Source organism: Lycium ferocissimum, chromosome 1 (assembly GCF_029784015.1).
Source record: "Lycium ferocissimum isolate CSIRO_LF1 chromosome 1, AGI_CSIRO_Lferr_CH_V1, whole genome shotgun sequence".
Taxonomy (NCBI): domain Eukaryota; kingdom Viridiplantae; phylum Streptophyta; class Magnoliopsida; order Solanales; family Solanaceae; genus Lycium; species Lycium ferocissimum.
In genome coordinates this window covers 37909971-37924180 of record NC_081342.1, presented here as the reverse complement: position 1 = coordinate 37924180, position 14210 = coordinate 37909971, and positions in this window count along the sequence as shown.

Genomic DNA, 14210 nt, shown 5'->3' with positions numbered 1-14210 from the left:
ACTCCTCACATCCTCTCCTTTTTTCTCTCTAGAGTTATCACTTTTCGCTCCCTTACTCCTCTCAATCTTTTCTATCTTAATTTCATTGGAGTTGTAACAAGTGCCAAGTATTTCTTTAGAATGGTTGGGAAAACTCTCCACCTCATTCTCTCCCTCTTCACAAGGGTTAGGTCTATCTTCCTCCCATTGTTTGGGTAAGCGTCCCAACATTATGTGGTGCATTTTTTTCTAATTTCTCCTTGAGCCTTAGTGAAGGGTTGGAGAAGGGTTGGACCCTTCACCTATAGCAAGTACGGTTGGAAAAAGAGCCACTCCTTCATTGTCCACTACAAACTCATGCCACCTTCGCCAAAACGAAACCCTATGCTTTTGGAACCAAGGATTACATAAACACATGTGACAATCATCTAGTGGGAGTATATCATACCAAACCTCTTCTTCATGGTAGTCGCCACGGGTAAAGAACGCCTTCACGCTCCTATCAACTAAGAACCCTCGTGAATCATAGTAAGGGTCTTGTTTCATCATACGCTCTATACCCAATTGTGCAACCGCTTGAGGTGCAAGGTAGTTGCCATAGCTCTAATTATCCAACACAAGAACATACCCCACACTACCAAGCAAAGTGATTTTTGTCTCAAGTGTTCGCCTCTCCAGGTCATTTATAACTTGAGATTTTGCATTCCCTCTAGTTCCTCCGCCTCTCATTACATCACCCCTACCTTCCATGCCATGACCATATTTCACACATAGTAATTCCAGATTAGAATAAGAGTAATGATTCGATGTATTTCTTGGCGTGGGGAATGTATGTACTCTTCTCCTCCTAGAAGGACTTCTACTCAGCCCAACCCACATACTTATACCATTTTTCTTGGAATGGAAAGTATTACAAGGCGATGTACGCGAATATCGACTAGAAGACCCCTCATAAGAACCATATGCAACTTTATTGTCTTCACAAACATATCCACCATGAAGTGCATAGCCACTAGGCTCATCATCACCACATTCTTCCCATTCTTTTAAGTTCTCACCAAGTGGTTCATATCGAAAGTGTGAGGAAAGAGCATACCTCAATTCAATCCCATGTCCATGGTGTGTAGAATGAGACTCTTCATGTTCGTATCTACCATAGGACTCTTCTTCATACTCATCTACTCCTTTTTCTTCATAAGCTTTATGAGGTGTTGCCTCGCAATTTCCTTCGGAGTAGTATTCTTCACCCTCGTACGAGTTATGATCATATCGCCTATGTTTCTCATATGACTCATGAGCACCATAACCATCATATTCATTGTAAGAATAGTGATGCTCATATCCCATGTCATATCCCTCATAGCCCTTATATTCATCATAGTCATACCCTCCATTGCTAGAGGCATAACATTCGTAATCGTCTCCATAAGATCTCGAGGCTACAGAAGACATCCTTATATCTTCTTCTCCTTATGTCTTCTCTTCTTGTACCTGCAAAACGAGCAAACAAGATTAGTAGTAAAGTTCCTCACGTCACTCGTATGTGGACTCAAGCTTACCTCTCAACCTAAAGCTTCTTCCAAAGTTGGTCAAGAACCCTTTAATCCAACTCAATTCACAAGATTGCTAACCTTTGTGGAGGAATAGATTCTTGTTAATCGAAAGACGGACGACTCGATAGAGCAAAAGGACTTGAGCCAAGAAAATTCAACGATATTAAAACGAGAAAAGGCTTGAAAGAATTTGCACAAAATGAAATTAAGGACTCAAGAACTAATCAACAACTAACTAAGGTCAATTACTAGTATTAATTAGCTTGGAAGATCAAAGAAAGGATGAACAAGTACCTAGAAAAACCTAGAACCCAAAATGTCGTGAAACTGAATTGGAACACAAACTTAAAATGCAATTTCGGGTAAATACGGGTACATCTAGGAGTTGGGGCTTTGTATATGGGTTGTTTATGGCTTCTGGTATCACCCTGAAGATGGCCATTGACGGCCTACAAGTGGAAGCATAAAACATGTTTGTGGAGTACGTTTTATGCTTTGGATGTACGTCCCGTACTTTGAATGTACGTCCCGTACTTTGAATGTATGCCCTGGGCTTTGGGAATGTACGTCCCGTACTTTAAAATACGGGCTACACTTGTATCACGTACATTGAGTGAATTTTTCAGCAAATTATTGGAATTTTTGGCAATGTACGCCCTCCAAGGTACGCCTAACCCTTTGAAGTACGTCCAGTACTTTGTGGACGTACTTTGCTTCAGTTATGTCGTCTTTCATGAATTTTTCTCAAATTTTGGGCCAAATTTCTTAGATCTGATGATGTTTTGAGCCCCCACACAACCTAGGACTTGCCCCTTTTGGTCCAACAAACAACTTTTCTCCTTGACTTGGAAATTTTTTTGGATTAAACCTTCCTTTTGACTCTTCTTCTCAAGATGAAGATATGAATGTCTTCAAGAACATGAAGAACATTCAAAATTCCAACTCGTTTTTCTTCCAAATTCTGGATCTAAGCTCCTTTTGACATGGAGAACAAAGCCCACTAACTAATTAGCTTCAATTTCAACTCAATCATCAAAACCCACTTTCAAGTTCTTCAAAACCCAAATATGGTAGATCCTTCAAATTAGCTCAAATTTCGGATCTAAGTTCTCTTTGATGTCCAATAGGTTTCAACCTCCAATTTTACAATAATCAACTAAATGCACTTTGAGTTCTTCAAGCTTTGATGAAGCTTCAATGGTGAAAACTCCAAAACCCACCCAAATGACTTCAAACTTCGAATTTTGATGTATTCCACCTCAACAAACTCAAATTCAACTTCAAAAACAACCAAATCAAACCACAATTATAATTTTTGATTTTTTTTTTTTTGGAATTTTTGGAATATTTTTTTTTTTTGGACTTTTCTAGATTAAGGATTGAAGAATCAATAGAATAATCCCTCTACTTTGCTCTGATACCAAATGATAACGAATCGATTTGGGGATGAAACCAAATCAATTAACACGCGGAAAATCAAAGGATACGACGAAAAGGGATGAGAAATAGAGGGATATATACTTGACTTGAATGGGGGAACTCTATAGACAAATGAAGGTATATCAAACCTAAACCCTTCTAATTTGAATTCAAACACCCAAAAGAACCAAAACAATATGAATCAAGGCAAGAAATTCACTTGAAATCCACAAATGAACAATCTTCATGAACTCATTGGAAATAAAAGGTTCTACAACCATCAATGGAATCCACCATCATACGACTAAACTAACACTAGATTCTACCTAACAATCTATCACTCAAAATATGAGTATCTCTCAAATATTCATCCGCCATCAAAAAGTCCCTTAATGAAATGAAAGACAAGCTATATATACAATGTCACACCCCAACCTCGGTGAGGCGTGACTGGCACCCGGCACCCTACTGTGGCCGAGTGAACTAAACTATACTTGCGTCATCTATGTCTCCAATGGAAAAATAAGGCCAAGAAGGTCAACTATGAATATAATATCATGCATATGTATATGTACAATGGGCCTGCGATGTCAACATGTCCACTGCATAACTGCGATGTACACAAGAATCTATCTGCAAAGCCTCTATGAACATGACTGAAGTACATAAGTCGGGACAGGGCCCCCTACATACCGTTAACACAAAATACATAAACAACGCAGATTCAGCAATGCTCCAGGAAGAAGTGGAGACAACCAATCAAAACTAGTACCTGAAAGCAGCCTACTGTGGAAGATCCTCGTCCCGTCTGTCTACACCTGCAGGCATGAACGCAACATCCACAAAAGAAAGGACATCAGTACAAATAATGTACCGAGTATGTAAGGCGAAAATGTAACATAATAAACATATGCTGCAAAGAAGAAGGATAAGAATCAACTTGGCACATCTGGCTTACTAATGAGAATCTAGTACGCATATATCTTTATATTCTCATATCTTTAACTACATCTATGTATCATACTGTGTCTCTAACTTACTTATCATCCTGGTGCTAAGCGCCAACCGATCGGTAATCGCCAACCGACCGTAGCACGGTGGTAACTGCCCGTCCGATTAACGACCGACGGTAGAGCACAACTACCCGATTGATCAGTGGTAACTGCCCAACCGGCCGTAGCACGGTGGTAATAACTGCCCTACTGGTCGTAGACTAGTGGTACTTATAATCGACACCGTAACCCAGCTTCTACAAGAAATCTCTATGTACTTCTCATGGTCATCGCTTAACCCGTAGTGTCTACATAATCCCATAAGACTTATAAGCACAACTCAGGCCATTAGTACTGCTTTCCGCTTGACTAGACTATAACCAAATCCTAAGATACAACATTAACCTCTCTTCGAGCATTAAATACCTCATTAGAGATCCGCTGCTAGCACTCTATTCATGTCCTATAAAACATCCCTTAAGAACCTGTTCCTAAACTTGTTGGATTATTATTAGGGAACCATCATCACGAACATATCTCACCTTGAAGGAACAAAATCATAAGGTGAGATCAACATCAATGAATGGAATCAAGAAAAGCATGAAACAACTCGATAATCTCATAGTAGCCTTAAAATCATAAGCTTTGGAATTTCTAGAAACGAAATCATCATCATCATGGTCATCATAGAAAACATCTCACCTTTAACATCATCAATATCCTTTAAGAATTATAAACTTCTAACTTTTGGAAGTAAGAAGGTTATGGAGAATATGTATGGAATCATAACATAGGAATCATGCCTTTTGAAAGAAAGGGGCTAGCCTTAACATACCCGGAAGCTTGCTTTTCGACTTTCCAACCTACCTCATATCTTGCATTCTACATATAAAACCATTCATACTATTGTTAGGCTCACCATCATACACTTGTCTTAAGCCTCTAATTAAAATCCTTTTAGAATCTGTCGAAATTTAGGCAGTATCTCCCCTGTTTATATGCCTAGCCCGAAATCACAGTCCAGCAACAACACCAACATCAACAACAATATTATCAATACCAATATATTCCATAAACATTCCACACGATGTTTTATCCAATTTCTCAACCCATAAATTCGTTATATGATCATTTAATAATTTTTCCTCCGTAAATAAGCTTAACTCAATATTTATAAGGAAAGATTCATACATTTCACCTGCTAGAACTACAATATCTTCAATTACCGCCTTGAATCCAAGCCAAGTTTCACCGCAATACGATTTTATAATCACAACTATGTGCTGTCCGGACCTAAATCCAGAGATTTCACTTAATTTACTGTAAAATTTGATGAATGGAAGTTGGGGGAACTCTCCAGAATGTTTTGGAGAGCTTTGGGGGGGGGGGGGGTGTTTGGATGAAAATGAGGGGGTAAACCCCCTTATATAATGTTTCTAGAGTCGGTCTACACCGACCTAGAACTTGCTCTGCGTGTTTTCGCCACCTTGGGGCGCGTTCGCGCAGAGTAAATTCTCTGCTCGGACAGTCTGTCTTAAAATGCTCATAATGTTTGATCCCCATGTCCGATCGACGCGCGGTTTTTTTGCATTGGAAACTAGACTTCCTGTACTTCAATTTAGGCTTTTTCTTTGCTCTAAAACTCCTCATATGCTAAAAGATATTCGTTCTCTAAGTTGGGCCAAAATTACCCTTCATATTTTTTCCAAAGTTCCCACAAACTTAATTTCCTTAAATCACTTGTCCTTCAATCCTTCCATAGCTTATTATATGAACTTAAAACCTTATAACCATAAGATAAACACATATAATCTCACATACCTCCTGAAAAGTAGCTCGAATCTCAAGATACAAAATTACGGGGTGTAACATTTTCCCTCTCTTTAAAAACATTCGTTCTCAATTGTTAATTCTTAGGGATCTCTATGGAAATTTCTGCAGAGTTTCTCCTATAACTACATAACTACCAACCTATGACACAGCAATCTAAAATACACGATACCACACCGGCCACCATAAATAATAATAACTTTTTAGCCACACAAAATTAGTAATTATACATGTATCAACATAGGGTAGCTGCTCCTGATCCTGGTGTTTAGTCAAAGTGGATATGCGGTTCTAATCACCGCCAGAGCTAGACGCTCCACCCTGCCTTTACCTGCGAGGGCCTCTTTGGGAAGCGTGTCCGAGGGCCTCTACCATCATCGATCAAGTGGGTCGAGCCATACCACCTCTATCATTCATCGGGCAATCCCTCATATAGTGATCTGAAACCCACATGTTCAACATGCATCAGAGCCCTGACGACATTGTCCGAGAATGGCTCTAAACCGATCGCATCGTAGAGGAGGCATCCTATTTTATCTCTTTAAAAATCCAACCTCGAATTTCGACCTAACTCAAAATAAGCCGGCCTCTATGATAGTGAAGGAATACTAGTAGCTGAAAGTGGGAACCTAAAACAACCCCTAAGATTCTCTAACTGACTAAAAGATCTAGCTCTCTTAGACTGACCCTCATTTAAATCCTCGGACTTTCTTATATACATGACTCGAGCATATGCTCGAATACGGGCGATGTCCATACCGTAACATAATCGTATGGAACATTCGTTAATCATACGGCTCGATACAAACCGATTGCACTCGGTCTTCCATTTCTCCTACAATAGTGGGAGCATACCTAGCTAAAGACTTAAACTGGAGACTATACCCTCACAAACTTCTATTTCGTTGCCTAAGAGTCAAGAATTCATTTACTCTCGTCCGATGGACCTTCGGTGGAAAATAATGTCGAAGAAAGGCATCTACGTGTCACACCCCGACTTTACTTGGGTGTGATGGGCACCCATGAACGAGCGAACCCCCGACCGTCATAGTACTCGTAGTCATAATGGGCCCTTAACCGATCGTGAATGCATAATGAAAATTTTTCGAAAAGCGAACATATTTTATATCTTTCAAATCAACATATCTTGCATGAAATAAACATCATGCATCATAGAACGGATAATGAGGTAAGATGGACATCTTATATACATAATGTACGCAAAGTCTCTAACATAATCGAGATACCATACCACGCGACTCGGCGGCACTCGGGGAGAATGGAGCTCGCCGATCCGCCGGAACACTTTCTCGCTAATATCTTTTTTTTTTTTTTTATGAAAAAAAACATTTTATGTCGTTTATAGGAGCATAATGAAAGTACATAAAGCATGAATATATCATGGGATCGTAGAACGGATAATGAGGTATCAGTAGCGTATCATACGTATCATGTCGGATACCACGCATGCCTGTTTTTTTTTTCTTTTTATTTAAAAAAAAAAAACCTCTTTTCATAGGAATAGAAAGTAGAATTATATCGTGTCATGTCATATCATAGCGTATCATGTCATATCATAGCGTATCATGTCATATCATAGCGTATCATGTCATATCATAGCGTATCATGTCATATCATAGCGTATCATGTCATATCATAGCGTATCATGTCATAGCGCCGAACGACGTCGGCTCGCCCACATAGCGCCGAAATACTCCGGCTCGCCCATAAATCCCGCCATCCCGCGTCCGGATGATAAGCTAGCCGACTGGGTGGCAATGAAACATGTTTCCCTTCCCATTCCCCCCATGTATCCCTTCCCCCCACCCCATGTGCATATACATATCCTTGACGTATTTGTCATAGACATTTTCTCATATCTGGCATCATCCTTGTCATCATAGAATCATGTTCATCGTTTTAGTCATAAAAGCTTTCAAAATCATCAAACTTGGTTTTTGGAAAAAAATGAATATTTTGGAAAACATTTGCAAACCTTTAAAAAGAAAATCATGCCTTAGAACCATTACTCCTAACGTTTGAAAATGAGGACGTTATGGAAGCCTTTAACACGTCTCACGTTATTACATTCGTGGTAGAAACGTATCGTCGACATATTCGTCATAGGCATTTCTTCATATTTGACGTCATTGTTATCATTATAAGGCCATTTTCATCGTTTCAGGCATAAAGGCTTTCAACCTCTTAAGATTTGGTCTTTGTAACATATGGACATCCTGGAGGCCATTTACGAATTTCTGGAAGGAATACTTGCCTTAGAATCCTAGGCTTAATAAAGTTACCTAGCAAGGTTTTGGGACGTTCCGGTGCCGTCGGTGAAAGTTGCATATATTCAAGCTACCTTTCCAATGAAACATAGAAAGTCTAATTCAATTCTATTGAATGAATAATGGTCAAATTCAAACTTAGGTTTCTAGAGATAGAGTAGTCCCCGAGGCTCGTATCCAAACCTATTATGTCTAGGACATGCCAAAGAAGGAAGAGTAAAGCCTTACATACCTTTTCCGCCTTTTCCGCTACTCCAAACTCGAGCTCTAAATTCACCAGAATCTACAATTTGGTCACATTTACCAAACAGTAATTAGCATTATAGAAGTTGAGTTTTGAAGTAACACTTATCTACCGAAATTTCGACAGCACTTCCCCTACAAGTCCATCAACCCCGAGAATTTAACTCGGCCAATTATTCAACAACAACCAAACCAACAACCATCCAAACAAGATTTAAGTATATTCCAAGCAATTCGCACAATATTTCAAAACAGCCCGTGCAATACATGATGCACCCGAAACCATCCAATTTCAAGGAAACTTTGATGACATATTTCTTTGTTTCAAATTCATCAGCTATATCAACAATTCGCACCTTGACAACATTATTTTCCATAAATCCATGAAACTATATACAATTCACATCAACTTCGGCAACATGCTACAATGAATATAACTTCACTTAAATCATTTAGACCTTCATTATCAACATAGAATCCATGGCGACATCAACCAAAAATGCTAAATAAAATTAGTTCATTCATTGCTATGCAAAGGCAGCCCACTTTCGGCCACAACTCCACACACTCAACTTCATGAATTTCATCCATTTCAACACATTACGACATGCTCAAAGCGTCCACAATACAACAATCCAAACATGCTCAATAAATTAGTTCTTTGCTCTTACATAACATTACCTACACACGGCTACACAACATACTCCATAGCTTTATGAACTTCATTCATTTTTGCATATCACAACATGCATAAACACCAATAAAACATGTAAAGAAGATCAAGACTCACCTTCTTCCCTTGATTTCTCCCACTCGGCTAGGTTGCTCTTTTGCAAAACAAATGGTTTTCTTCTTCTAACAACTACTCCACATGATAGAGAGCCTTCCAATTAGTAGAGAAACAAGGAGAGAATAATTTTTCTCAATCAAACTTGGGAGGCACCATTCTCGGCCAACCCTTGGCCGAGCTCTCTCCCTCTCTCTTTTCTTTTCTTTCTCTTGAATTCTCTAGAGCTTGTGGATGAAAATATGTCTTGCATTTTTTTCATCACACACATATATATATATATATATACACATATATATATAGCACATGGCCGGTCATATGGCCGGCCATGCCTCCCTTTTTTTTTTTTTTTTTTCCTAGAAATTTCTCTCTAATTCTCTAGAAATTTCCTTAAGTGAAAATAATAAAAATAATTCAATGGTCATCTTATACTTCCATATAATAACCCCATGTGGCCCTATGGCCCACTCCACCTTAGCCTTTAATTTCATGAACTTCTAACTTTCCAAAATTAATTTTTATCCCTAAATTTTCTTTAATATTTCCATCCAATAAAATTCATGAACGACTTGTACCTTAAATCAAGGTTGGAAAATAGCCATGTCGTTAACTTTCCGCGATTGACCCGGAATATTCAAATATACAAAATGCGAGGTATAACATCCTTCCCCCCTTTGGAACATTCGTCCTCGAATGTTCAACTAGTCCTGCGGGGTCGCATAAGCGCCTCGGGGGAGCTCCCTTTTTATAGCTACCGCCTACGGCTCATTCATCGATCCCTTAGTTCAACCATAGTCGTGTCTCATCTGTTTTCAACATTATTTCTATAATTGGCCTAAATCCTTGTTACATTTTTCCCTAATGTCCTCAAAATATTATGACCGCATCGTCCTTGCTGACTTTTCACTCTTCTTATTTATAGCCTAAGCACCCATATCCAGCATATCACAGTGTCAATTGTTTTTGTTTCACCTTTGTCTTTCTGCCACTCACTTCCCCCCTTTTAGGGGTGTTCCTATACCATTATCCATTCATGCCTATCTCTTTTCCCGCACACGAGAAATCTTATGCTACCTCTGTGTCGTTCAGAACACACTACTCTTACATAGTCCTTTTCTCATTTTCAAAACGTATTCTGTTCGTTCACATTTTATCCGTATCATCCCAGTCATTTTCTAGCGTTCATTCTGCCTTGTTCCTCGTCTTTCCATAACTTGGCCTTTCACTGTCCCGTCACTTATGGCACTTATGCCCTCCGTTACACACATCTTAACCTATTACTATACCGTTGTCCCGCTTCCTTTTATTTCCTCTCTTCCAGTTAACTCCTTCCCTCTGCCGACCTGACTCGGCCTGTTCTATGCGTCCTTTTAAGGTTTCTGGCCGCTCCACATACTCTAATCTTTCTTAGACTACCCCAATTTCTTACTCGCTCCTTACATCTGAATTTGTAGGATTTTCAGAAAACTTCCCAGGGGGTCACCCATCCTGAAATTTCTCTCGCTTCAGCACGCTTAACCTTGAGGCTTTAATGAAATTGGGTGCGTTAATGCCGGTATAATCGCGTCCGCCTCACCGCACAACCTTCATTACATATCCTAGAGTACGTCGGAGCCTTACCAGATTTCAAAACGTCCCCACAGCACATTTTACCAACTATCTGATCGATACATTCCTATTCGTCACAATTTTTTTTTCCTCATACGCTTATCTTAGTCAGATCACTTTACCCAAACCAGCCAGCCCTTTCTAAATCATCTCCTAGTAGCACAAGTCCTTCCAAATTTCCTTACTACCGTATTCCCACCGACGTCTTATCGACCATTTCACTACTTCTTCCACCATTAACTTATTCCTAGAAGCGTACCGTACTTTACTGACTCAATCAACTTTCATCGCTACTATTAACCCGACTTTTCAAAATATTTTCCAGCTTGTATCTCATTCTCGTATTATTTCTGGAAAAATTTCGGCAGAGTTTCCTCTGTATTTCTTACTATTCCAAAACCTGCACGCAGGAAATACCAACAGTGCCTCACAGGGCCATCATCATATATACACATCATATCATATCGTATCGTATCATCGCCACACAGGGCTCTCAATGTTCACAAAGGTCCGAAGATATTAAATTTACCTCATATGCTCAGCACGACTACACATATCACATTTTCTTGCTTACCTGCGTGCTTTGTAACCTTCCATACCGCGTGCGATCGCTTCCGCTTGTCAATGTCATTCTCTGCCGAAATCAAAGATTAGTACAAAGGATCTCATTTCCTATAACTTGGCTCTACAAAGACGATCTAAGATACCAAAGAAGAGTAACCATCCTAGATGCCCCGTAGCCTCCACGTTTATAAGTGTGGCGCGCTTCACACCATAAACGGGACTCTACGGACACGACTTTGCGGACAACCCTTGGACCGACCTGCTCTGATACCACTTTGTCACACCCCGACGTTACTTGGGTATGATGGGCACCCGACCCTTACTTAGGGCCGAGCGAACCCTCTGACTGTCATAGTACTCGTAGTCATAATGGACCCTTAACCAGATCGTGAATGCATAATGAATTTTTTTTGAAAAGCGAACATATTTTATATCTTTCAAATCAACATATCTTGCGACTATACCAAATCTGTAATATCATGCATAGCAATACGACGGCTTATAGAGCCGCTCACAACGGACATCTTATATACATAACTCTGTCTGCAAAGTCTCTAACATAATCAGATACCATAACCCACGTATACACTGACTCGGCAGCACTCCGGGGAGAATGGAGCTCGCCAATCCCGCTGGAACACTTTCTGCTAATGTCTTGACTCACACAGGTGTACACACGCGGCATGAACGCGGCCCACGAAGAAAGAAAGGGGTCAGTATGGAATATGTACTGAGTATGTAAGGTACAGAAAGCGGCATAAAGATCAGCATAAAGCATGAATATAAGCGTCAAGGGATCGTAGAACGGATAATGAGGTAAGACAGTAACTTGTACATGTGAATGCCCTTTTGGGCGGATACCACGCATGCCTGTTTTTTTTTTCTTTTTATTTAAAAAAAAAACTCTTTTCATATCATATCATAATAGAATCATATCATAGAACTTATATCGTGTCATGTCATATCATAGCGTATCATGTCATATCATAGCGTATCATGTCATATCATAGCGTATCATGTCATATCATAGCGTATCATGTCATATCATAGCGTATCATGTCATAGCAGCCGATATCATGTCATAGCGCCGAACGCTCGCTCCCCACATAGCGCCGAAATACTCCGGCTCGCCCATAAATCCCGCGTCCGGGATGATAACGCCAGCTGACCAGGTGGCAATGAACATGTTTCCCTTTCCATTCCCCACATATACATGTATCCCTTCCCCCACCCCATGTGCATATACATATCCTTAACGTATTTATCATAGACATATTCTCATATCTGGCATCATCCTTGTCATCATAAAATCATGTTCATCGTTTTAGTCATAAAAGCTTTCAAAATCATCAAACTTGGTTTTTGGAGAAAAATGAATATTTTGGAAAACATTTGCAAACTTTTAAAAGGAAAATCATGCCTTAGAACCATTACTCCTAACGTTTGAAAATGAGGACGTTATGGAAGCCTTTAACACGTCTCACGTTATTACATTCGTGGTAGAAACGTATCGTTGACATATTCGTCATAGGCATTTCTTCATATTTGACGTCATTGTTATCATTATAAGCCATTTTCATCGTTTCAGGCATAAAGGCTTTCAACCTCTTAAAATTTGGTCTTTGTAACATATGGACATCCTGGAGGAACATTTACGAATTTACGGAAGGAATACTTGCCTTAGAATCCTAGGCTTAATAAAGTTACCTAGCAAGGTTTTGGGACGTTCCGGTGCCGTCGGTGAAAGTTGCATATATTCAAGCTACCTTTCCAATGAAACATAGAAAGTCTAATTCAATTCTATTGAATGAATAGTGGTCAAATTCAAACTTAGGTTTCTAGAGATAGAGTAGTCCCCGAGGCTCGTATCCAAACCTATTATGTCTAGGACATGCCAAAGAAGGAAGAGTAAAGCCTTACATACCTTTTCCGCCTTTTCCGCTACTCCAAACTCGAGCTCTAAATTCACCAGAATCTACAATTTGGTCACATTTACCAAACAGTAATTAGCATTATAGAAGTTGAGTTTTGAAGTAACACTTATCTACCGAAATTTCGGCAAAGACTTCCCCTACAAGTCCATCAACCCCGAGAATTTAACTCGGCCAATTATTCAACAACAACCAAACCAACAACCATCCAAACAAGATTTAAGTATATTCCAAGCAATTCGCACAATATTTCAAAACAGCCCGTGCAATACATGATGCACCCGAAACCATCCAATTTCAAGGAAACTTTGACGACACATTTCTTTGTTTCAAATTCATCAACTATATCAACAATTCGCACCTTGACAACATTATTTTCCATAAATCCATGAAACTATATACAATTCACATCAACTTCGGCAACATGCTACAATGAATATAACTTCACTTAAATCATTTAGACCTTCATTATCAACATAGAATCCATGGCGACATCAACCAAAAATGCTAAATAAAATTAGTTCATTCATTGCTATGCAAGGCAGCCCACTTTCGGCCACAACTCCACACACTCAACTTCATGAATTTCATCCATTTCAACACATTACGACATGCTCAAAGCGTCCACAATACAACAATCCAAACATGCTCAATAAATTAGTTCTTTGCTCTTACATAACATTACCTATACACGGCTACACAACATACTCCATAGCTTTATGAACTTCATTCATTTTTGCATATCACAACATGCATAAACACCAATAAAACATGTAAAGAAGATCAAGACTCACCTTCTTCCCTTGATTTCTCCCACTCGGCTAGGTTGCTCTTTTGCAAAACAAATGGTTTTCTTCTTCTAACAACTACTCCACATGATAGAGAGCCTTCCAATTAGTAGAGATACAAGGAGAGAATAATTTTTCTCAATCAAACTTGGGAGGCACCATTCTCGGCCAACCCTTGGCCGAGCCTCCCTTCTCTCTTTTCTTTTCTTTTCTCTTGAATTCTCTAGA